General features: G+C 44.2%; 1 pseudogene; it reads right to left on the reverse strand.

The window, feature by feature from the left end:
* Positions 1-1,470: 1,470 nt before the first annotated feature.
* Positions 1,471-19,095, reverse strand: LOC127339139 (uncharacterized; annotated as a pseudogene).
* Positions 19,096-23,462: the final 4,367 nt, after the last annotated feature.

Genomic DNA, 23,462 nt, shown 5'->3' on the forward strand with positions numbered 1-23,462 from the left:
ATGGGTTTTCCTTCTCCCGCCGGAGCAACGGGAGGATATGGTTACTGGATGCAACCAGATGCTAGTGGTTGCTCATGACTTATTTTTCCAGGCTACTAGATGGCGGCATCTTAATAGAATAGAAAATGGATAGCTTTTCTATGTGTTGCATTTTCTTATGGTTGATTCATGTATCGACCTTAGCTTTTTCTTGCTCTTGCATGGCTGCTGGGTGCACTATCCATCGTTGGATCTGGACTCTATTTCTCAAAGCCTGCCTGAACACGAAGGTGGTGGCTTGATCAACATGGATCCCTTCTATGCGGATGCCCAAAAGCTAGCTATCAGAATCATCCACCACATGCTTGATCAAGATGCTCAGTTTTTCATTAACTTCAAAGTGTAAATTTACTTGTATAATGTTCTTCTGCATGATGACGTAATCATTGAGTGGTATATATATTTACTTTGTCACTAGTGGAAAACATGCCTTCAGTCCCGGGCCATTTGGGGCTTTAGTCCTGGTTTTGCAACCGGGACTACGCCTTCGGGATTAAAGGCATCCCCCTTTAGTCCCGGTTCAAAAATAAACCGGGACTAAAGGGTCCTCCACGTGGTGCGGCCAGGGGGCTCGTGGTGTAGGACCTTTGGTCCCGGTTTGTCATACGAACCGGGATTAAAGGGTCTCTGCCGCGGCAGAGAAATGGCCGTTTCTCTGCCGCGGCAGAGGTATAGGGTGGAGCAGCGTTTCTCTGCCGCGGCAGAGTTTCAGGGTTTTATGTTATTCATTCAAATCTGCAATGCATACATCATTCAAGAAACCACAACATCGTCATGAATATATAGACATCGTCATGAAATACAGTACACGTAATGCATGTTTACAATATAAATTAAGTCGATCCTCTTTACCATCTCTATTTTCTATCTCTAATGTCATATATGATCTCCCGATGGTATGCTCCAGTTGGAGCTATGACCTCCCTAACTAAGAATCCTGCAATTTCCTCTTGAATTGCTCTTATGCGATCCTCCGTTAGGAGAGAGTCCCGCACGCGTTCCATCTAATTTGAAAAAAAGGAGATCAATATATATGAATGGAACTCAATACAATTGGTGGTAATAAAATAAGATTGTGAAATATTGTTCACGTACATGAAGGGCATGTAAAATCTTTTCCGGCTCCCGGTGAACGGCTATCTCGCGAATGAACTCGCAGACGTAGTATCCACATAGGTTAGTCCCGGGTTCCTGCTTCAAACACTTTACGAAAAATTGTCCGATCAAACTAATAATCAAGCATGATAATGCATGGTAATGAAACAAAAAAACAAAGAGATTCGCGGCCAGAGCTATATATAGTACTACTTACATGATGATCTTTAAATGTAAGCTCCGGTTTCCATTCAGCCCTAGCAGTCTTGATGAACCGTTTCCAAGCCCTGTCCGACAAAGAAAAAAATGAGTAAATGAGTTATTAATTAATTGATATCATGAAATGAGAACAGAAGATGCCGAACAGAAGATGCCGAACAGAAGATACCTCTGGAGCATGGCACCCAGGTTCGCCCATTGCCCATGGTCTTTACGTTTCGAGTCCATGCCAAGTACTACTCCTTTGTCAAGCTGAATGATTAGGAGAATATAGTGGAAGCTGCACATGCATAACTCACCGGATTAGTTAGACTTCACATCGAGTAAGCGAAATCGAATGTATGTAAGACAGTTATAACACTCACTCGAAGTTGTAAGGAAAGAATATTTCCGATTTGTTTTCTTGCTTCTGTAAAAACCTTAGCAAGTTTTCCTCTGTGTCCTTGGGGAATTTGTTTATCGTAACTTCATGAACGGTGTTTGGGTCAATGAACCCAATGTCATATAGTCCGCCTCTTCTGCATTCGAGCATCTTCATTCTGCATAATATATAGTGTATAAAAGAATATAGTGAGGATAATTGTTAGTGCATTGAACGAGCTGAGCTAGAGATTTAATTACATAAATAAATCACTTACAGACAGTAGCAACTCATGAGACTTTTGTCGAGGGCGTCTTGATTGAATAACTAAAATAGTTCTTCAAACTCAATGTTTATCTCCTCATTTCCCCGGAAGTAATGCTCATCTTTAATTCCCACTATGAGGTAGGCCTCCGAGTTATGAGAGGCTTGCATGTACCAGTCATGCAATTTTCGCATTTGAGTTTGTAGAAGCGGGAGCTTGTCCTTACTGACGAGAGGCATACCGTATTTGTATTTGTATGTGGGTTCAGCCATGGGGAAGTAGTCATCGTACTCAACGGTTGCTCCAAGATGTCTAGCCGACCGTTCGATCAATTCTCTAGTCTCCGGATCATCATAGGAGTGCACGACCAAGGGGGCTAGCGATTGGTTTTCCTGTTGTCCGAGCTGGGGAATTGTTCTCCCTGTTAAAGGTCTACTTCCATACTTTCTCTCGTAATCCGCTCTAGAGGACTGTCCAAGAGAGCGGTCATAGTCAGTTGCCAACTCAGCTTGCTTTGCTCTCGTCTCGGCAAAGTGCCTCACTGTATTCGGTGGTATAAACAGCTTTGGCTGAGGCTTCTTCGGTGCAAAATGCTCCTTCACCTTGGCCTTTACGCATTCATCGGTTTGCTCATCAGTCATCTCGTATGGTAACAACTCAGGAGTCTTAGACCTCTTCGGAGCTGATGATCTCTTCTTCGGGGCAGTCTTCCTCTTTTGCTGATTCTGCTTAGTGTCCTGACGAGGAGGAGGCGGCGGAGTATGCTCACGCGGAGGAGACTGCTGAGGCGGTGGAGACGGCGGAGGCGGCGGAGAATGAGCTGGAGGTGGCCTGCTTGGCTTCGACCCTGGAAACACAAAGTATTCCTTTCGCCATAGAACGGTGGTTCTAATGGCTTCTCCCAGTTCAATCAATTCCCGATCTTCACCTGCAGGATGGTCAAGCATCACCGGCTCATATCCTGCCATCACTTCATCCACCCCCGCAACAGCATAGCCATCTGGAACCGGACTGGAATGGTAAGTTGTTGTAGGTAAGACATAGCCGACCGCCGCCTTCATGGATATGTTCACAACTTTTACATGCAGCTCACAAGGACGGCTCTCTGTGATATCATCCACGGGGTAGCGAGGAACCAACATCACCTGATCATCACCTGCGTCGAGCTGCGTGGAAGCCACGCTGCTTTTTCGGTGCTGAGATTGCTGCGGGTCGATGGCAGGATCTTCATGCTGCCCCTGAGATCGCTGGCTAAGTACTTCTTGAATTTCGGCTCTAAGGGCGCTCACAGATTCCTCTAAGGACGATATGCGGTCTGCTTCCCTTGCCTTTCTCCTCTCATGGCTTTTATCAGGAAATCTCTTCCTTTCCTCAAGGAAGCCATACTTCAACGGAACGGAGCCTGTTGTGCCTCGTGTTCGTCTGCCATGTTCTTTATTCCCAAGGGTTCGTGTAGGGATGGCAACGGGTACCTATGACCCGCGTACCCGCCGGGTAAAAACCCAATAGGAATACGGGTATGGGACAAAATATTACCCATGGGTTTGTAAACGGGAAAATATCATACCCATGGGGTAGAGCGGGTATGGGTATGGGATTGTACAACCCATGTCCGCGTACCCATTTACCCATATAAATTTGACAAGTGGGCAGCCGTAATGTTTTGAACTACTTAATTTTGCCCTAACCACGCCTTCACATTGCTTGGTTGAACCTCACGCTTTCTAATCTGACAATCGCTGGTAGGTTAGTGAGGATTAGACCACTATTTAGGATCGCTTTACCTCATTTCATATTTTTTTGAAAAACTTGATACGTTGTAAGCGCGGGTATTTTTTACCCGCGGGTACCCATTTACCCTACCGGGTGACGGGTATGGGAAAAACTTGTACCCGTTCGCGGGTATGGGTACGGGTGACGGGTAAGATTGAAGGCGACGGGTATGGGTATGGGATGGCTCTACCCGTACCCATACCCTGCGGGTGCCATCCCTAGGTTCGTGTCAGCTCGTCGTTCTCTCTTTCGGGATGGAACCTCCCCTCCCGCACGTCCTTATGTGCTGCTACAAGCTCTTCAACAGGTTTTTTGAGATGTTCTTTTGTATAAATACACTTCCATGTTTCTGGGTCCAACTTGATGGGTTCGTTGCATAGAAAACAAAAAATTTCTACCGTGAACAAGAACAAAACCAAGATCCAATCTAGGAAAAGCCAAGATCTAATCTATGAAGATCGAAGCAACGAGATGGATGTGAGACTAACCCTCGAAGATTTCCAAAACCTACGAGATTAGATCTCGTTGTTGATGTAGTCGATCATCCAGTGCTGCAATCCGGCAGCACTTCCGTACTCGGTCGTGCGTACGGTGTCGATGAAGCCCGTCCTCTCCCCGTTCCAGCGGGCAGCGGAGGTTGTGGTAGATCTCCTCCAAGTTCCAGCAGCACGACGGCGTGGTGGTGGTTATGGAGGAAGAAAAGCTGCAGGGCTTCGCCTAAGCCGGAACAGCGTATGGTGGAGGAAGAGAGGGGGCGGATTAGGGTTGCGTACGTCGCAGCTTTGGCCGGCCAAACTATCCCACTATATATAGTCGGGAACTAGGGTTAGGGTTTCCGAAAAACCATCTGGAGTCGGTGCCTGGTGGGCCCACACCATAGGCTGGCGCGGCCTGGGGGGGTCCGCGCCGCCGTGTTGTGTGGCCCACTCATGGCCCTTCTCCGTCTCCTCTTTTGACTCTGGCTCCATGACAGAAAAATAGGAACTTCTGCTTTTGTTTCGTCCAATTCCAAGAATATTTCCAGAACAACTTTTCTGAAATACAAAACAGCAGAATTCTTCCAGAACAATTCCGAAACACATTTTTCCTCCGGACCATTCCGGACCTCCTCGTGATGTCTTGGATCCCATCCGAGACTCCGAACAATATTCGGTCTCCATCTCATATTCCAATCTACTTATGCGACATCGAACCTTAAGCGCGTCACCCTACGGTTCGTGAACTATGCAGACATGGTCGAGACTCCTCTCCGAGCAATAACCAATAGCGGGATCTGGAGATCCATAATGGCTCCCACATATTCAACGATAACTTAGTGATCGATTGAACCATTCACATACGATACCGATTCCCTTTGTCACGCGATACTTTACTTGTCCGAGGTTCGATCAACGGTATCTCCATACCTAGTTCAACCTCGTTACCGACAAGTACTCTTTACTCGTTACCGTGGTATGTCATCTCTTGTGATCCAATCACATGCTTGCAAGCTAATCAGACGACATTCCACCGAGAGGGCCCAGAGTATATCTATCCGTCATCAGGATGGACAAATCCCACTGTTGATCCATATGCCTCAACTCACACTTTCCGAATACTTAATCCCATCTTTATAACCACCCATTTACGCAGTGGCGTTTGATGTAATCAAAGCACCCTTCCGGTGTAAGTGATTTACATGATCTCATGGTCGAAGGACTAGGTAACTATGCATCGAAAGCTTATAGCAAGTTGAACTTAATGACTTGATCTCATGCTACGCTTATTTGGGTGTATGTCCATTATATCATTCACCCAATGACATAACCTTGTTATTAACAACATCCAATGTTCATGATCACGAAACCATGATCATCTATTAATCAACAAGCTAGTTATACAAGAGGCTTACTAGGGACTCCTTGTTGTTTACATAACACACATGTATCAATGTTTCGGTTAATACAATTATAGCATGGGATGTAAACATTTATCATGAACACTAAGATATAACAATAACTAATTTATTATTGCCTCTTGGGCATATCTCCAACAGTCTCCCACTTGCACTAGAGTCAATAATCTAGTTTACATTTGTAAAGATATAACACCTTGGCCTTCTGGTGCTTATCATGTTTTGCTCATGGGAGAGGTTTTAGTCAACGGATCTGACACGCTCAGAAACGTATGTATTTTGCAATTCATTTGCGTCTCAACACATCACTCATTTTCCAAATGAGTCGGCATTAAATATGTTTGGTCTTCTGGTGGAACCTTAATTCCGCGGTCTGAAATATGTCACTAATATTGTCATACACAATATAGCTTCAAAGTTCTGACACTATCGGAACTACACCAAGTTCTCAAAGAACTCCTCGACTTAACATCCTCAGTCATTGTCAAAACAATGACATACTCTGCCTTTGTTTGTAGAATCCGTCACAATATTTAGAACTCATCTAAATCTAGCATAGACTTCTTCTAGCTCATTGTGCTACCTTCTAAACAACACTTAGCCTAATTGAGATTGAAATTTTATTTTATATGAGACCAAACTAATATCGGTGCAACACCTTACAACGATCTGTTTGTCATTACCCATACAAAACTACATATATATCCTTGGTTCTTCTAAAGCACTCAAGGATATTCTTACTGTTGTCCAATGATCATCACATGAATCATTCTGGTATATGCTCCTAACTTTTTAGAGCACAGGACATCTGATTTTGTACATATTATTCGTGATCTAAAATCACTCATGTGTTTTTACTCATCGAGTGTCAAATACACTCAAGTTTTGTTAAACCTTCACATGAAAAGAACATCTTCTTTATATTTCTATATTGAACTACTTCAATATCCATTCTATGTACTTTGACTTAAACTTATTATGTGTTTCAATCTATCTTCATAGATCTTGACACTAAATATGTTTCAGTCCATATCCTTTCATTGAAGTTAATTCTCAATGAAACCTTTTATAATCAAGTATATAATTACATCATTTATAACCAACTATATGTCATCTACATAAAGTATTATAAATATGTTTTAGCGCTCCCACTTAATTTCTTGCAAATGCAAGCATCTTCATCGTTTCTGATGAAATCAAAACTCTTTGACTATTTCATCCGGTGAAGATTCCAACTCCGTGATACTCACTTCATCCAATTGAAGTTTGTATACCTATCTAGTATTCCACGGACCAGCAAAACTCTTGGTTGTATCTTGTATACACTTTTAATACACACTTCTGTTAAGTAATGTATTTTGCCATCCTACTATCATATCTCATAAAAGAAATATGTAGCGATTACTAGAACAATCCGTATAGACTATAAGTATCGCTACGGAAGATCTAATCTTATCGTAGTCAACTCTTTGAACTTTGTCGTAAAACATCTTTTCGACAAGTCGAGCTTCTTCAAGGATATTGCATCCAAGTCTATTTAATTTTATAGATCTTTTTACTTTCAAAAAGTAGTCACCTATCTTGGATTTCATGGCGCATAGCCATTTAACGGAGTCAGGGCCCATCATAACTTCTTTGTATGTAGTTGGTTTATCATTGTTCAAAATCAATCCTTTGTCCACAAATCATTTATTTGATCACAAAGTAAACCACATCTACAAGGTTCAATAGGTACTTTGATCTTCATGACTATAACACTTTGTAGACATGGGAGCCATGATCATCGTGGCCGCTTCCGGAACCATTTCCGATGCTGCGCTACTCTGATCATCATGCTCAGGTTCATAAACCTCATCAAGTTCCATTGTCCTCCCACTCAAATACTTCGCTAGAAACAATTTCTTGGAAATAAGTAAGAAACATCAACAAACACTTTTGTCTTTGACTCCATAGTGGAAAGAATTCCCAATTAATTCTCTAGGATAACCAACAAAGACATTCATCCGATTTTGGTTGTAAACTCATTTACTTATGCTACGCATACCAAAATTTAAGAAAGGACTATTAGGGTTTATACCCATGCCATAACTCGTATGGTGTCATTTCAACGGATTATGATGACGCTCTATTTAGTGTAAAAGCGGTAGTCTCTAAAGCATAATCCACAAAAATATAATGGCATCATTTTATTTTATCTCATCATTAACCCAACAAGGTTTGGATACGTCTCTTGGATACTCCATCATCACTATGATACTCCAAGAAACGTGAGTTGTAGAACAATTTCATAACTCTCTTAGATGTTCGCTAAAAATCGTAATTCAAATATTTCCACCATGATCCAATCATAGATATTTGACTTTTACGATGATTTCTACTTCATGCTGAAATTTATTTGAATCCATTCAAATGTTTCAAACTTCTTCCTTATTGAATAAATATATCCTTATATATACACTCAATTCATTGTTGGAAGTTTTCATGAAGTAGAGGAATCTCCCGCACACAACTATGCCCAGTGAACCACATACATCATCATGTATGTTTCCACTAAGTTAGTTGCCCGTTCAACTCTTGGCCTATGAACGGTATTTTAGTCATTCTCTTTAGAAAAGATTTGCAAATGCCAAACGATTCAAAAATCAAATGACTCCAAAAATCCATCTGCATGGAGTTTCTTCATGCGTTCCTTTCTAACATGACCTAAATGACGGTTCCACAAATAAGTGGAATTCAAATCATTTGCCTTATGGCATTTTAGCGTCAGTGTTATGTATGTGTGTTTCACCATTAAGATTTATAATAACTTATCCATCGTACATGGAGTAAGGTCATAATTTGAACAACTCGTTGTTTTCATTTGACCAGAGCAAAATAACAATTATTAAGTTCTTTATTATAAATCCTAAGGGCTAGGTAGAATGCCAACGACAAACATAATAACACTTTATGTCCTAGACGTGCATTATTACCATATTCCTTATCAGTCACTTAGGCCATTGTATTCTTGTATTGCGTTGTGTTGTATGACATCTCATACCAACCAATCTGGTACAAATACCCAAGAATTTCATTATGTGACCAATCAAAGAATACATTCATAACTCGTATATCATCTATATACACCTGAGCTAGACTTTCTAGTCTTTACTTTCTTTCTGCCAAAATCTTTTGTAGTTTCTCTTTTAGCTTTCCTCATATTTAGAAAACACTTCACCTTCAATAACTTCTAGGTCCATTGGTCAAATACCAATAACCTTGAGGTTCTTACTTTGAAGTTGATCATCATATGACAAGTGTTCCAGATTTCACTATTAGTAACTTTGTAATATGATGAACAATTTCACTCATAATTTTATCCATCATATCATGACGACTTTCCGAGACCATGTCTGTACATGCTAGGCTCGTAAAGTTTAACCTCAGTATTCGCATGTGCAAATCTGGCTTGCACCCGTTGTATGCACACGTAGAATCTATCACACCCGATCATCACGTGATGCTTCGAAACGATGAGTCTTAGCAACGGTGCATACTAAGGACGATCACTTCATGGATATGCGAATATCGTTTAGTGCCCAACTAGTTGGAGGATCGGGACGCCTGGCGTCTTCAACCTTCGTACATTCCCATAAAACTTATGAGTTTATGTAGTCTCACTTGATTATATTCTATCATCTTGCAATAAGGTCTTAGATATCACATATATCTCATACCTCGCTTATTTCTGAAAACAAAATTTTCAGCTCCTTACTTTTCAAACGGATTTGAACTTCAAGTTTCACGGAGACAAGATGATCTTAGGTACTAATTGAAAACATTGCTCTAATGTGAGTTTTACCAAAAGTTTGCAATAGGACTTAATCATTACTTGATTCTTTTAACTATACGGTACCAGTCCGTAAAGTTATTTGTCAGATTTAACAGTATTTCTATCTCAATTACAAGACTAGCGCATGGTAGATAACGGATGCCAATTCTACAAATTCAATTCAAAATACTATTCAGACTATGTTCATGATAATTAGTTCATCTTTTAATCTAATTACTAATGAACTCCCACTTAATACAACATCCCTCATAGTTGTTAAGTGGTACACGATCCACATCCACTACACCAAAACCGATCATCACGTGAGATGATGTAGCTTCAATGGTGAACATCAACATGTTGATCATATCATCCATATGACTCGTGTTCAACCTTTCGGTTTCCATTGTCCCGAGGCCATGTCTGTACATGCTAGGCTCGTCAAGCAAACCCAAGTATTCCGCGTGTGCAAACATGGCTTACACCCGTTGTATGTGAACGTAGAGTCTATCACATCCGATCATCACGAGATGCTTCGAAACGACGAACTGTAGCAACGGTGCATACGAGGGGAGAACACTTTATTATCTTGATATTAATGTGAGGGATCATCTTATAATGCTACCGTCGTGATCTAAGCAAAATAAGATGCATAAAGGATTAACATCACATGCAATTCATAATATGTGATATGATATGGCCTTTCTTCTTGTGCTTTTGATCTCCATCTCCAAAGCACACGAGCATGATCTCCATCATCACCAGCATTGCACCAAGGTCCATGGCGCCGCTTCATGGTTGTCCATCACTTATAGCTACTATAACAACTACTTGAAATAAAGCTATTACATGATGAATAGACACGCAGGTCTTAACAAATTTAAAGACAACCATTAGGCTCCTGCCGGTTGCCATAATACAATAATGAACATCTCATACATCAAATATAATCATCATCACATCATGGCCATATCACATCACCAAACCCTGCAAAAACAAGTTAGACGCCTCTAATTTGGTTTGCATATTTTACGTGGTTTAGGGTTTTCGAGTAAGATCCAATCTACCTACGAACATGAACCACAACGGTGATACTAGTGTTGTCAATAGAAAGAGTAGATTGAATCTTCACTATGGTGGGAGAGACAGACACCCGCAAAGCCACTTATGCAATACAAGTTGCATGTCAAGCGTGGAGCAAGTCTCATGAGACGCGGTCATGTAAAGTTAGCCCGGGCCGCTTCATCCCACCATCCCGCAAGATGCAAAGTACACTAACCAAAAACAACAAGAGCATCAACGCCCACAAAACCATTGTGTTCTACTCGTGCAACAGATCTATGCATAGACACGGCTCTGATACCACTGATGGGTTCGTTGCATAGAAAACAAAAAATTTCTACCGTGAACAAGAACAAAACCAAGATCCAATCTAGGAAAAGCCAAGATCTAATCTATGAAGATCGAAGCAACGAGATGGATGTGAGACTAACCCTCGAAGATTTCCAAAATCTACGAGATTAGATCTCGTTGTTGATGTAGTCGATCATCCAGTGCTGCAATCCGGCAGCACTTCCGTACTCGGTCGTGCGTACGGTGTCGATGAAGCCCGTCCTCTCCCCGTTCCAGCGGGCAGCGGAGGTTGTGGTAGATCTCCTCCAAGTTCCAGCAGCACGACGGCGTGGTGGTGGTTATGGAGGAAGAAAAGCTGCAGGGCTTCGCCTAAGCCGGAACAGCGTATGGTGGAGGAAGAGAGGGGGCGGATTAGGGTTGCGTACGTCGCAGCTTTGGCCGGCCAAACTATCCCACTATATATAGTCGGGAACTAGGGTTAGGGTTTCCGAAAAACCATCTGGAGTCGGTGCCTGGTGGGCCCACACCATAGGCTGGCGCGGCCTGGGGGGGGCCCGCGCCGCCGTGTTGTGTGGCCCACTCATGGCCCTTCTCCGTCTCCTCTTTTGACTCTGGCTCCATGACAGAAAAATAGGAACTTCTGCTTTTGTTTCGTCCAATTCCAAGAATATTTCCAGAACAACTTTTCTGAAATACAAAACAGCAGAATTCTTCCAGAACAATTCCGAAACACATTTTTCCTCCGGACCATTCCGGACCTCCTCGTGATGTCTTGGATCCCATCCGAGACTCCGAACAATATTCGGTCTCCATCTCATATTCCAATCTACTTATGCGACATCGAACCTTAAGCGCGTCACCCTACGGTTCGTGAACTATGCAGACATGGTCGAGACTCCTCTCCGAGCAATAACCAATAGCGGGATCTGGAGATCCATAATGGCTCCCACATATTCAACGATAACTTAGTGATCGATTGAACCATTCACATACGATACCGATTCCCTTTGTCACGCGATACTTTACTTGTCCGAGGTTCGATCAACGGTATCTCCATACCTAGTTCAACCTCGTTACCGACAAGTACTCTTTACTCGTTACCGTGGTATGTCATCTCTTGTGATCCAATCACATGCTTGCAAGCTAATCAGACGACATTCCACCGAGAGGGCCCAGAGTATATCTATCCGTCATCAGGATGGACAAATCCCACTGTTGATCCATATGCCTCAACTCACACTTTCCGAATACTTAATCCCATCTTTATAACCACCCATTTACGCAGTGGCGTTTGATGTAATCAAAGCACCCTTCCGGTGTAAGTGATTTACATGATCTCATGGTCGAAGGACTAGGTAACTATGCATCGAAAGCTTATAGCAAGTTGAACTTAATGACTTGATCTCATGCTACGCTTATTTGGGTGTATGTCCATTATATCATTCACCCAATGACATAACCTTGTTATTAACAACATCCAATGTTCATGATCACGAAACCATGATCATCTATTAATCAACAAGCTAGTTATACAAGAGGCTTACTAGGGACTCCTTGTTGTTTACATAACACACATGTATCAATGTTTCGGTTAATACAATTATAGCATGGGATGTAAACATTTATCATGAACACTAAGATATAACAATAACTAATTTATTATTGCCTCTTGGGCATATCTCCAACACAACTTTCCCTCAACCCCGTAGAACCACTCCTTCGTCCGTTCGGCCCAACCCTCTGTCCCTAAACTGATCCCTTTGTTGATCAGTTCCGCCTCAGCTTTCTCCCACTTAGGCCTATTAGCCTTGTAGCCACCTGGACCCGTAACTTGGTGATATTTCTTCAACGCAGCATTTGCCTTATTTCTTTCCGACCTTTTCTTAGCTTCATCAGACTGCTTGAACTTCACGAATTCGGGCCAGTGATCTTTTAACTTCTCATACGCTCCAGTGAAGTCCGGAGTTTTGTTTTGCTTGACAAACAACCGGTACAATCTTTTCTTGTGGTTCATGAATTGTTCAGCCATCTTCTTTAGAGCAAACTCCTTGACTTTCTCCTCCATCTTTCTGGCTATATCGGGATTCTCCTCTGGAGGTAGGTTGAAATGTGCCATGAGTTGACGCCAAAGGTTGCTTTTGGCTATATCATCGACATAAGTACCTTCTTCAACCTCTTCAGCCTTTGGCTTGTGCCAGTCTCGAACGGTGATCGAGATGCAGTCCCTAACAATCACTCCGCATTGACTTAATAATAATTGTGCCGCCTTCTAGGGAGCAGTCGGCCAGCCATCAGTAGCGATTCCGACGATGTCGAACCTAACACCATCGGTCAACTTTTTGGCCGGGCCTCTCTTCGACTTTACAGAAGATTGGCTCGATCCGGAGGGCTAAAAAAGAAAGAATTCATCGTCAATATATATATACAAATCAGTTAATGCATCTAGTCAGCAGCGGCTTAATTTATATACCTCGGTGGACTTTGAAATAACTAAGGTCCCGGAGCCATCATCTTCTCCTTCACCGGAGCCATTATCTTCTCCCGCACCGGAGCCGTCATCTTCTCTTCGCTCAAGATCCTCCACTCCCTCACCGGGGTCATTCAAATACATTGCGGTGACATCGACATCTCCACCGGCTATGAGGTCCGCCATCAATTTTTCTTGTACTTCGTCTCTGTGAGCGTCCATAGTTTCTGCAACGACTTGCAAGTTATAGGAACCATCATATAATCACATATATAGATATTAATTAAGTATAATGCACAAAACAGAGATTGGAGTTACATATATAGCTATTAATTAAGGATAATGTAGTGCTCGAAACAGAGATTGCAGTTACATATATAGCTCGGGTCCATTTTTTATTTAACCCTAATACATCACTACAAACGACTCTCATGCATGAACCTATCAACGTCGACCGGGTGCTGAGCCGCGGGGTGCTGAGCCGCGGGCGGTGGACAACCACATATACGGAACAGCCACAGGATCATAGCTCACGTGAGATCCCTGCATAACCGCCCAACCGCTCCTATATATGTTGTCCAACACATGCATGTAATGGCGAACGTGCTCATCCTCCTCTCTAATGCGGCGATGTACCACCTCCTCGGGGGCCGGCTCCCCCTGCACCGATCGTGGCCCACACGACCGCCACCAAAGAAGATCCGGGTCGACGACGGGACCCGGATTCCGCACCAAGGTGCGCGCCCCAGAAGGTAACACCTCCCAGTGCCAGCCCGGCGGAGCCCAGTCCCGGACTTCGGTCATCATCATCTGGTCCAGAACGCTCCCAGAGCCAAGTCCACGACGCGGGTGGGGGCGCGACATCATCTAGCTATGAAAACTAAATCATATATATACTAACAATTAAACAAACATAATATTGTGCTAATCTTAAAAAAAATTCTAACAAAACTTTGTAACAAAACTATTTCTAACTTTGTAACAAAACTATTTCTAACAAAATTTCTAACTTTGTAACAAAAAATTTCTAACATAATTCCACTTTTTACCTTGTAGTTGTGCAATTTCTAACAAAATTTATAACAAAAAAATGGCCGGTGTGCGGGTGGCGAGCTTACCGGCGGGCGGCGTGCGGCGTCGGCGCGCGGCGGAAGGAGATGGAGGCCGAGGCCGAGGCCGAGGAAGGAGTACGTGGACGGCGGGCAGCGGGCGGCGGCGACGGCGTAGGCGGGCGGCGGCGTAGGCGCGCGCGGTGGCGGTGGCGGCGGGCGATTCGGGCAGCCTGGCGGCGTCTCTGATTCTCTCCGCGCGATTGATCTCCGCGCGGAGACGAAGTGGTGCGGTTATAGGCGAAGGGCCTTTGGTCTCGGTTCGTGGCACGAACCGGGACCAAAGGCCCCCCTTTGGTCCCGGTTGGTGGCACGAACCGGGACCAAAGGGGTATTTTCGCCGCGTCTGCTCCGCTGCGCGCGCAAATAGACCTTTGGTCCCGGTTTGTATTACCAACCGGGACCAAAGGTCTATTTCTCTATGCCTTTTCAAATTATTTTGTTTCCCGCCTTATTTCAAATCAAAATATAACATATGGCATATCAAAATGTTTAGAAAAGAAATTTCTATGTAATAAAAGTATAATTTATTCATGATGAACATTTAATTATTTAAATTCCTTATGTTAAGTATTTGAATATGAATTTAAATAACTTATGTATAATTTTGAATGTGACAAAACTTTCAACATAAAAAGTGTTTTAATTTAGATAATTAATCTAAAACCATTTTATGTTTTCTAAAATAATTATTCTAACTATCCAAACTACTAACCAGTTTGCCATTTTTAATTTTAAATGCATTAATTTATATCTTTTGCCTTTATTTATTCATGGATGACGCCGATGATGATGAGGAGGAGGAAGCCAGAGCTGGTGGTCAGCATATGGGGGAAAAAATGATCTACGAGAAGGATGGCTTCATCGTGGATGACGCCGATGATGATGAGGAGGAGGAAGAAGAGGAAGCCAGAGCTGGTGGTGAGCAGAGAAGGAAGAAGAGGAAGCCAGAGCTGGTGCTGAGCAGAGGAGTGACAAAACGAGTACGAGAGAATGATGGCTTCATCGTGGATGACGCCGATGATGATGATGACGAGGAGGAAGAAGAGGAAGTCGGAGCTAGCCATCTAACCTTTAGTCCCGGCTGGTGGGTGCAACCGGGACTAAAGTGGTTTAAGAAGCCATCTACCAAAACTGTCGGCGAGATAAGGACGTGTGGGCAACCATTAGTCCCGGCTGGTGGGTGCAACCGGGACTAAAGGTGGTTTATTGTGTCATCTAACAAAACTGTCGGTGGGATAAGGATGTGTGGGTAACCTTTAGTCCCGGTTGGTAGGTGCAACCGGGACTAAAGGTGGTTTTTTGTGTCATCTAACAAAACTGTCGGTGGGATAAGGACGTGTGGGTAACCTTTAGTCCTGGCTGGTAGGTGCAACCGGGACTAAAGCTGTCGGCAGGATAAGGACGCGTGGGTGGACGCACTGCTAGATGAGATAAGGCATGTAGCGCACGACGCCCTGTCGGAGGAACCAGACGAAGGAGAAGCGACACCGTGCCTATAAAAGGACCGTCGATAATCGCCATGGCAAGCAGCTCAACAAGCCAACCTAGAAGGTAGGGAGCTTCGTCCCCATAGCCGGAGTAAATGGTTGGGAAATCTCCCGTGGCGGAGTTTCTCGAAGATGTCTTTGGTGCACACGCCCTAGGACATCTTCGGAAACTCTGTCTCGGAAAAATTTCCCCGCAAGCCCGTGAAAGACTCCATCTCCCTTAACATTGTTAGGGAAAGGGTTGGGAAATCTCCCGTGGCGGAGTTTCTCGAAGATGTCTTTGGTGCACACGCCCTAGGACATCTTCGGAAACTCCGCCTCGGAAAAATTTCCCCGCAAGCCCGTGAAAGCCTCCATCTCCCGTAACATTGTTGGGGAAAGGGTTGGGAAATCTCCCGTTGCGGAGTTTCTCGAAGATGTCTTTGGTGCACACGCCCTAGGACATCTTCGGAAACTCCGCCTCAGAAAATTTTCCCCGCAAGGCCGTGAAAGCCTCCATCTCCCGTAACATTGTTGGGGAAAGGGTTGGGAAATCTCCCGTGGCGGAGTTTCTCGAAGATGTCTTTGGTGCACACACCCTAGGACATCTTCGGAAACCTCTATTTAACTAGTAAAAACAATACAACCATCTCCACCGTTAATATCTTACATACAGTTACATTATTACACCAAAATAAATGGGAAATTGATTGCCATATTGAGATACACATGTGTGCCATGAACCTTCTTCGTGTATGCCCTTGTTCTGATCGCTTCGGCCATAACCATGGAGCATCTTCATCATTTAACTTGATGCTTGGGTCAATGTTCACTGTGAAGGGCGGAATTTCATCAAACTTATTATAATCTTCTGACATGTCTGTCTTGTCCTCCACTCCCGCGATGTTTCTTTTTCCTGAAAGAACTATGTGCCGCTTTGGCTCATCGTATGATGTATTCGTTTGCTTATTCTTTCTTTTTCTCGGTTTGGTAGACATGTCCTTCACATAGAAAACCTGGGCCACATCCTTGGCTAGGACGAATGGTTCGTCTCTATACCCAAGATTGTTGAGATCCACTGTTGTCATTCCATACAACTTGTCTACCTGAACCCCGCCTCCTGTTATCTTGACCCATTTGCACCTAAACAAAGGGACCTTAAAAGAAGGTCCATAGTCAAGTTCCCATATCTCCTCTATGTAACCATAGTATGTGTCATTTTGTCCTTTGTTGTTTGTTGCATCAAAGCGGACACCACTGTTTTGGTTGGTGCTCTTTTTATCTTGGGCGATCGTGTAAAATGTATTCCCATTTATCTCGTACCCTTGGAAAGTCAATAGAGTCGAAGATGGTGTCTAGGCCAACAAGTACAGCTGATCTCCAACAGTGGTGTCATTCATGAGATGTTTTTGCAACCAACCACCGAAACTCTCCATGTGTTCACGTATAATCTAGTCGTCCGACTGCCCTGGGTTCTGGGAGCGTACAAAATTCTTGTGTACATTGATATACGGAGCCACCAAGGTGGAACTTTGTAGAACTGTGTAGTGTGCTTGAGTGAAAGAATGCCCGTCCATACTTATCATTGCTTTCTTTCCTAGCGTGCCTTTTCCACTCAGTCTCCCCTCGTGCCGCGATTCAGGAACACCAATCGGCTTAAGGTCAGGAATAAAGTCAACACAGAACTCAATGACCTCCTCAGTTCCATAGCCCTTGGAGATGCTTCCTTCTGGCCTAGCATGGTTATGAACATATTTCTTTAAGACTCCCATGAACCTCTCAAAGGGGAACATATTGTGTAGAAACACAGGACCGAGAATGAAAATCTCATCGACCAGGTGAACGAGGAGATGCGTCATAATATTGAAGAAGGATGGTGGGAACACCAGCTCAAAACTAACAAGACATTGGACCACATCATTCTGCAACCTCTGTAGACTTTCTGGATTGATTACCTTCTAAGAAATTGTATTGAGGAATGCACATAGCTTCACAATGGGCACTCGAACATTTTCCGGTAGAAGCCCCCTCAATGCAATCGGAAGCAATTGCGTCATTATCACGTGGCAGTCATGAGACTTTAGGTTCTGGAATTTTTTTCTCTGCCATATTTAGTATTCCCTTTATATTGGAGGAGAAGCCAGACGGGACCTTGATACTGCTCAGGCATTCAAAAAAGATTTCCTTCTCTGCTTTTGTAAGAGCGTAGCTGTAGTAATGACGTCCTTTATATGTCTCATGCAGTTTGCTTGGGTCTTTCATACGTTGCTGGTCCTCACGTGCTTTCGGTGTATCTTTTGTCTTCCCGTACACGCCCAGGAAGCCTAGCAGGTTCACGCAAAGATTCTTCGTCACGTGCATCACGTCGATTGAAGAGCGGACCTCTAGGACTTTCCAATAGGGTAGCTCCTAAAATATAGATTTCTTCTTCCACATGGCCGTGTGTCCGGTAGCGTCATTCGGAACAGACTGTCCGCCAGGACCCTTTCCAAAGATTACTTCTAGATCCTTGACCATACCAAATATATGAGCACCATCACGGTGGGCAGGTTTCTTCCGGTGATCTGCCTCACCGTTGAAATGCTTGCCTTTCTTTCTTACGGGATGGGTACGCGTAAGAAATCGATGATGCCCCAGGTACACGACCTTCTTAGATTTATCCAAATATACATTGTCAGTCTCATCTAAACAGTGCGTGCATGCATTGTATCCTTTGTTTGACTGTCCTGAAAGGTTACCAAGAGCAGGCCAATCGTTGATGGTTACGAAAAGCAGCGCTCATAGGTCAAATTCCTCCTGTTTGTGCTCGTCCCACACACGTACACCTGTTATGGCCCACAGCTGTAGAAGTACTTCAACTAATGGCTTCAGGTACACATCAATGTCGTTGCCGGGTTGCTTCGGGCCTTGGATGAGCACTGGCATCATAATGAACTTCCGCTTCATGCACAACCAAGGAGGAAGGTTATAGATACATAGAGTTACATGCCAGGTGCTATGACTGCAGCTCTGCTCTCCAAAAGGATTCATGCCATCTGTACTTAGACCAAACCTTAAGTTCCTTGCATCCTCTGCAAAGTACGGGTAATTTCTATCGATTTTTCTCCACTGCGACCCATCAGCAGGGTGTCTCAACATCGCGTCTTTCTTACGGTCTTCTTTGTGCCATTGCAACAACCTGGCGTGCTCTTTATTTCTAAACAAACGTTTCAGCCGTGGTATTATAGGAGCATACCACATAACCTTTGCAGGAACCCTCTTCCTAGGGCGCTAGCCATCAACATCACCCTGGTCATCTCGTCTGATCTTATACCGCAATGCAGTGCACACCGGGCATGCATCTAAATTCTCATACTCACCGCGGTAGAGGATGCAGTCATTAATGCATGCATGTATCTTCTGCACGTCTAATCCTAGAGGGCAAACAACCTTCTTCGCTTCGTACATACTGGCGGGCAATTCGTTACCCCTTGGAAGCTGCTTCTTAATTATTTTCAGCAACTTTTCAAACCCCGAGTCAGTCACACCGTTCTCTGCCTTCCATTGCAATAATTTCAGTGTGCTACCTAGCTTTTTCTGGCCATCTTCGCAAGTTGGGTACAACAATTTGTTGTGCTCTTCTAACATCTGGTCAAAGTTCAACCTTTCCTTTTCAGTTTCACAGTTTCTCCTTGCATCAGCAATGGCCCGACCAAGATCATCAGCAGGCTCATCTGATGCCTCTTGATCTTCTGCTTCATTGTCTTCATTGCCTTCTAATGGAAAACGATCCCCCTTTGCAGTATCACCGTATTCAGCGAACATGGGATAGTTGTCATCATCATCTTCTTCTTCATTGTCTTCCATCATATCCCCTCTTTCTCCGTGCTTGGTCCAAAAATTGTAGTGGGGCATCAAACCGGACCGCAGCAGGTGGGTGTGAATGGTCCTCGAGGAAGTGTAATTTATGATATTCTGACAGTTAACACATGGACAATATATAAAACCAACCCGTTTGTTTTCCTCAGCCACATCGATAAAAAAATTCAGGCCCGAAGTGAACTCGTGAAGGCGTCGGTCAATGTACATCCATTGCCGATTCATCTGCATGATATAATTAAGCTTAGCAAAAAGCATTACAGAACATCATGATTAGTGAAGCGATGTATATATATACACATGCATTTCATCAATGACAGATGAAATGATAAAGTTGTTAACCTCGATGGAGAAGGAAAAAGACAGGAGCAAGCTTTAAGTGTGGCTTGTTTTGTGTGAACTCAAGTGGCAAAAGCTCTTAGGCATTTCATCGAACACCTCTTGTGCATAAGAAGAGAGCAAAGCAACATACACCTCTCTTGTGCTAAGAAGTGGAAAATGATAAGTATGGCTCACACTTGGGCAGGGGAAGGGTATATATATAGAGATGGGCCTTTTGTCCCGGTTGGTAAGGCAAACCGGGACTAAAGGTTAGCCTTTGGTCCCGGTTTGTAATACCAATCGGGACTAAAGGGGCTCAGGGCCTGAAACGGCCTGAAGCGCTCTGACGCAAGACCTTTAGTCCCGGTTTGTATTACAAACCGAGACCAATGGCCCCAAACGAACCGGGACTAGAGGGTGGCGTCGTCCCGCGCCGAACGAACCGGTACCAATGCCCCCCCATTAGTCCCGGCTCGTTTTTTAACCGGGACTAAAGCTCCTAGGGACTTTGGACCAAAGGCCTGTTTTCTACTAGTGTGTAGTGTTAGTGCTTCGGCCTTGAGAAGTATATATGTTTTTTGTACTTGACGTGAGACACTTTCATTAGCCTGACACCTTTGCGGGGTCAGACCAACTACTTGGGTCAAGACGTGTTTGAAATTCTGATGCTCATCTTGGAGACTCGGAGCTCCCATGCCATGGGTACTTTACTCCTATCGTGTACGATTGTAGGGAAGCCCCTGAGTACCGGGTGGTTCATAAAGAAATATCGAGTACGATCGAAAAATATCATGAGGAACTTATATTTTTTGACGTTGAATCCGCAGATACATGTCTTTTTGGCTTGAAGAGCCTGGCCGTGGGACACTATATTTAACGAAGACGATACTTTGTCTAAAAAGCCTGGCCGAAGGCTTTATTTTTGAACAATATAAACTAGAAACTTTGAAGCATAGAACCGCCGAAGGTGCGCGACATTCCATGGGTTCTTCTCCTCCTTTCCGCTCTTTTTATCCTTCAATCTATATGCTCCTCCAGGGATGACTTCTGTAACGATGTATGGTCCGATCCATGAAGACTCGATCTTACGATGCCCATCGTGCTTGAGTTTGAGCACCAGGTCGCCAACTTCAAAGGACCGGGGATGCAACCGTCGGCTGTGGAAATTTCGCAGGTTCTACTGATATGCTGCAGATCTTGCGAGTGCGACGTTTTGTGCCTCGTCAACTGCATCTACATCATCTTCAAGTGCTTCGGTTGACTGGATTTCTTCATACTTCGTCACCCGCGGTGCATTATGAGTAATTTTGACTGGAAGCACGACCTCAACATCGTGGACTAGAAAGAAAGGTGTCTCCTGCGTAGCAGCATTAGGTGTTGTTCGTAGGCTCCAAAGGACGGAGGGTAACTCATCTACCCAAGCGCCCTTTGCTCTGTCAAGCGGAACCAATAACCTTTTCTTGATCCCTGCACAAACGAGATCGTTGGCCTTTTCGACTTGGCCATTGGTTTGCGGGTGTGCTTCTGAGGCAAAATTCAACTTAATGCCCAAGCTATCGCAATATTCGTTGAACTCGACAGAGGTAAAGTTGGAGCCGTTGTCTGTGATAATTCTGTTGGGTACTCCAAAGCGAAAGATTATGGTTTTGATGAAAGCCACGGCTGCTGGTGCTGCTTGAGTTGTAACAGGCTTTGCTTCAATCCACTTGGTAAATTTATCGACTGCGACGAGCAGATATGTATGTCCACTTGGAGATGATTTATGCAGAGGTCCTACCATGTCGAGTCCCCATTGAGCGAACGACCATGCCAAAGGTATAGGAGCTAGCTCTGCTGTGGGTGCGTGAGGTTTGGGTGCAAAGATCTGACATGGTTCGCACGTTTTGACGATCTCCTTAGCATCCTGCACTGCTGTAGGCCAGTAGAAACCAGCCCTGAATGCTTTTGCCGCGATTGCGCGGATGCTCGCGTGGTGACCACAAATTCCTCCATGGATATCCTTCAAGATCAGATGTCCCTCCTGTGGTGTGACGCACCGCTGAAGCACACCCAATATGCTTCGCTTGTATAGTTCCCCATTGACTACTCGAAAAGCCTTCGACCGACGAGCTATCCTTCGTGCCTCGACTTGGTTTTCAGGCAACTCCTTATTCATCATATATGCTAGATACGGCTGCATCCATGCGACTTCTACCACCAATACCTCTTCGGCTCCTTCGTCTTCGTCTTCTTCCTCTTCATCTTCTTTGCCTGGTGCCGCGGAAGCCCCCGGGTCAAGCTTTTGCTTCGATGCTTTGCCTTTCTTTGTTTTGGCCTTTTCTTCGGGTTGTCTCTCTTTGATGGATCGTACCTTAATTTCTTCCCATACGACTCCAGGTGGAATAGGCAGGCACTGGGACCCAATGTTTGCCAGTGCGCCGACTTCATCGTTGCTGGCCCTGCTGATGTGCGAGACTTCGCACCCATCAAATAAGCCCTCCAGATTAAGATACATATCTCGATAGGAAACCATATTTTCATTGATAGCGTCACAACGGTTCATGACCTGTTGGACCGCTAAATTTGAGTCTCCGAAGATTTTCAGGCGAGTTGCACTGCATGCTTTGGCCATCCGCATGCCATGCAACAAGGCCTTGTATTCTGCTTCATTATTGGATGGGTTTGGGAAACTCATCCGAAGGACATACTTCATCTTGTCTCCTTCCGGTGATATGAGCACTACGCCAGCTCCTGCACCTTTGAGTCTTTTTGATCCGTCAAAGTACATGGTCTAAGCACTCGATAGATCTGGAGGACCGTGTTTTGCATCTCCATCCACTCAGCGGTAAAATCAGGCAAAACTTGTGACTTAATGGCATTGCTCTTTTCATACGTGATGTACCAAGGGGAAAGTTCGATTCCCCAAAGGGAGACACGTCCGATTGCCTCTGGGTTGTTGAGTATGTTCGATAGAGGTGCTTCATTGACCACTATGATCGGATGCTCCGAAAAGTAGTGGGGACCCCAGACTAGCTGTCCGAAATACCCGTTATGTACTCAGTTCACGATCCCATGATCAGTGCGCCATGAACACATAACTGAACTGATATTAAAGTTACATCATCCATTACAATACCAAATTTAAAGTCTTACAACACAGTCACATGATCAAGTCTTACAATAATGCCACATCGGGCTGAATTCAAACAAACATAGCAGTGGATACAAAACAGCGGCATCGGGCCCAAGTCATGCCTTAAACCCTACAGGCAGCTGACTGGGAGAACGTCCTAGTTCGCATAGTCGTCATCATAACCTCCTTCGTCTTCATAATCCTCCTCATAGTCTAGCCAAGTAAATAGCCAGGGACAGAGCCGTGAGTACATTTGGAATTGTACTCGCAAACCATCAAGAGAAAACAAGGGGATGCAATATGGCAGTAGCAAGGA

This window comes from Lolium perenne, chromosome 3 (assembly GCF_019359855.2).
Source record: "Lolium perenne isolate Kyuss_39 chromosome 3, Kyuss_2.0, whole genome shotgun sequence".
NCBI classification, from domain to species: domain Eukaryota; kingdom Viridiplantae; phylum Streptophyta; class Magnoliopsida; order Poales; family Poaceae; genus Lolium; species Lolium perenne.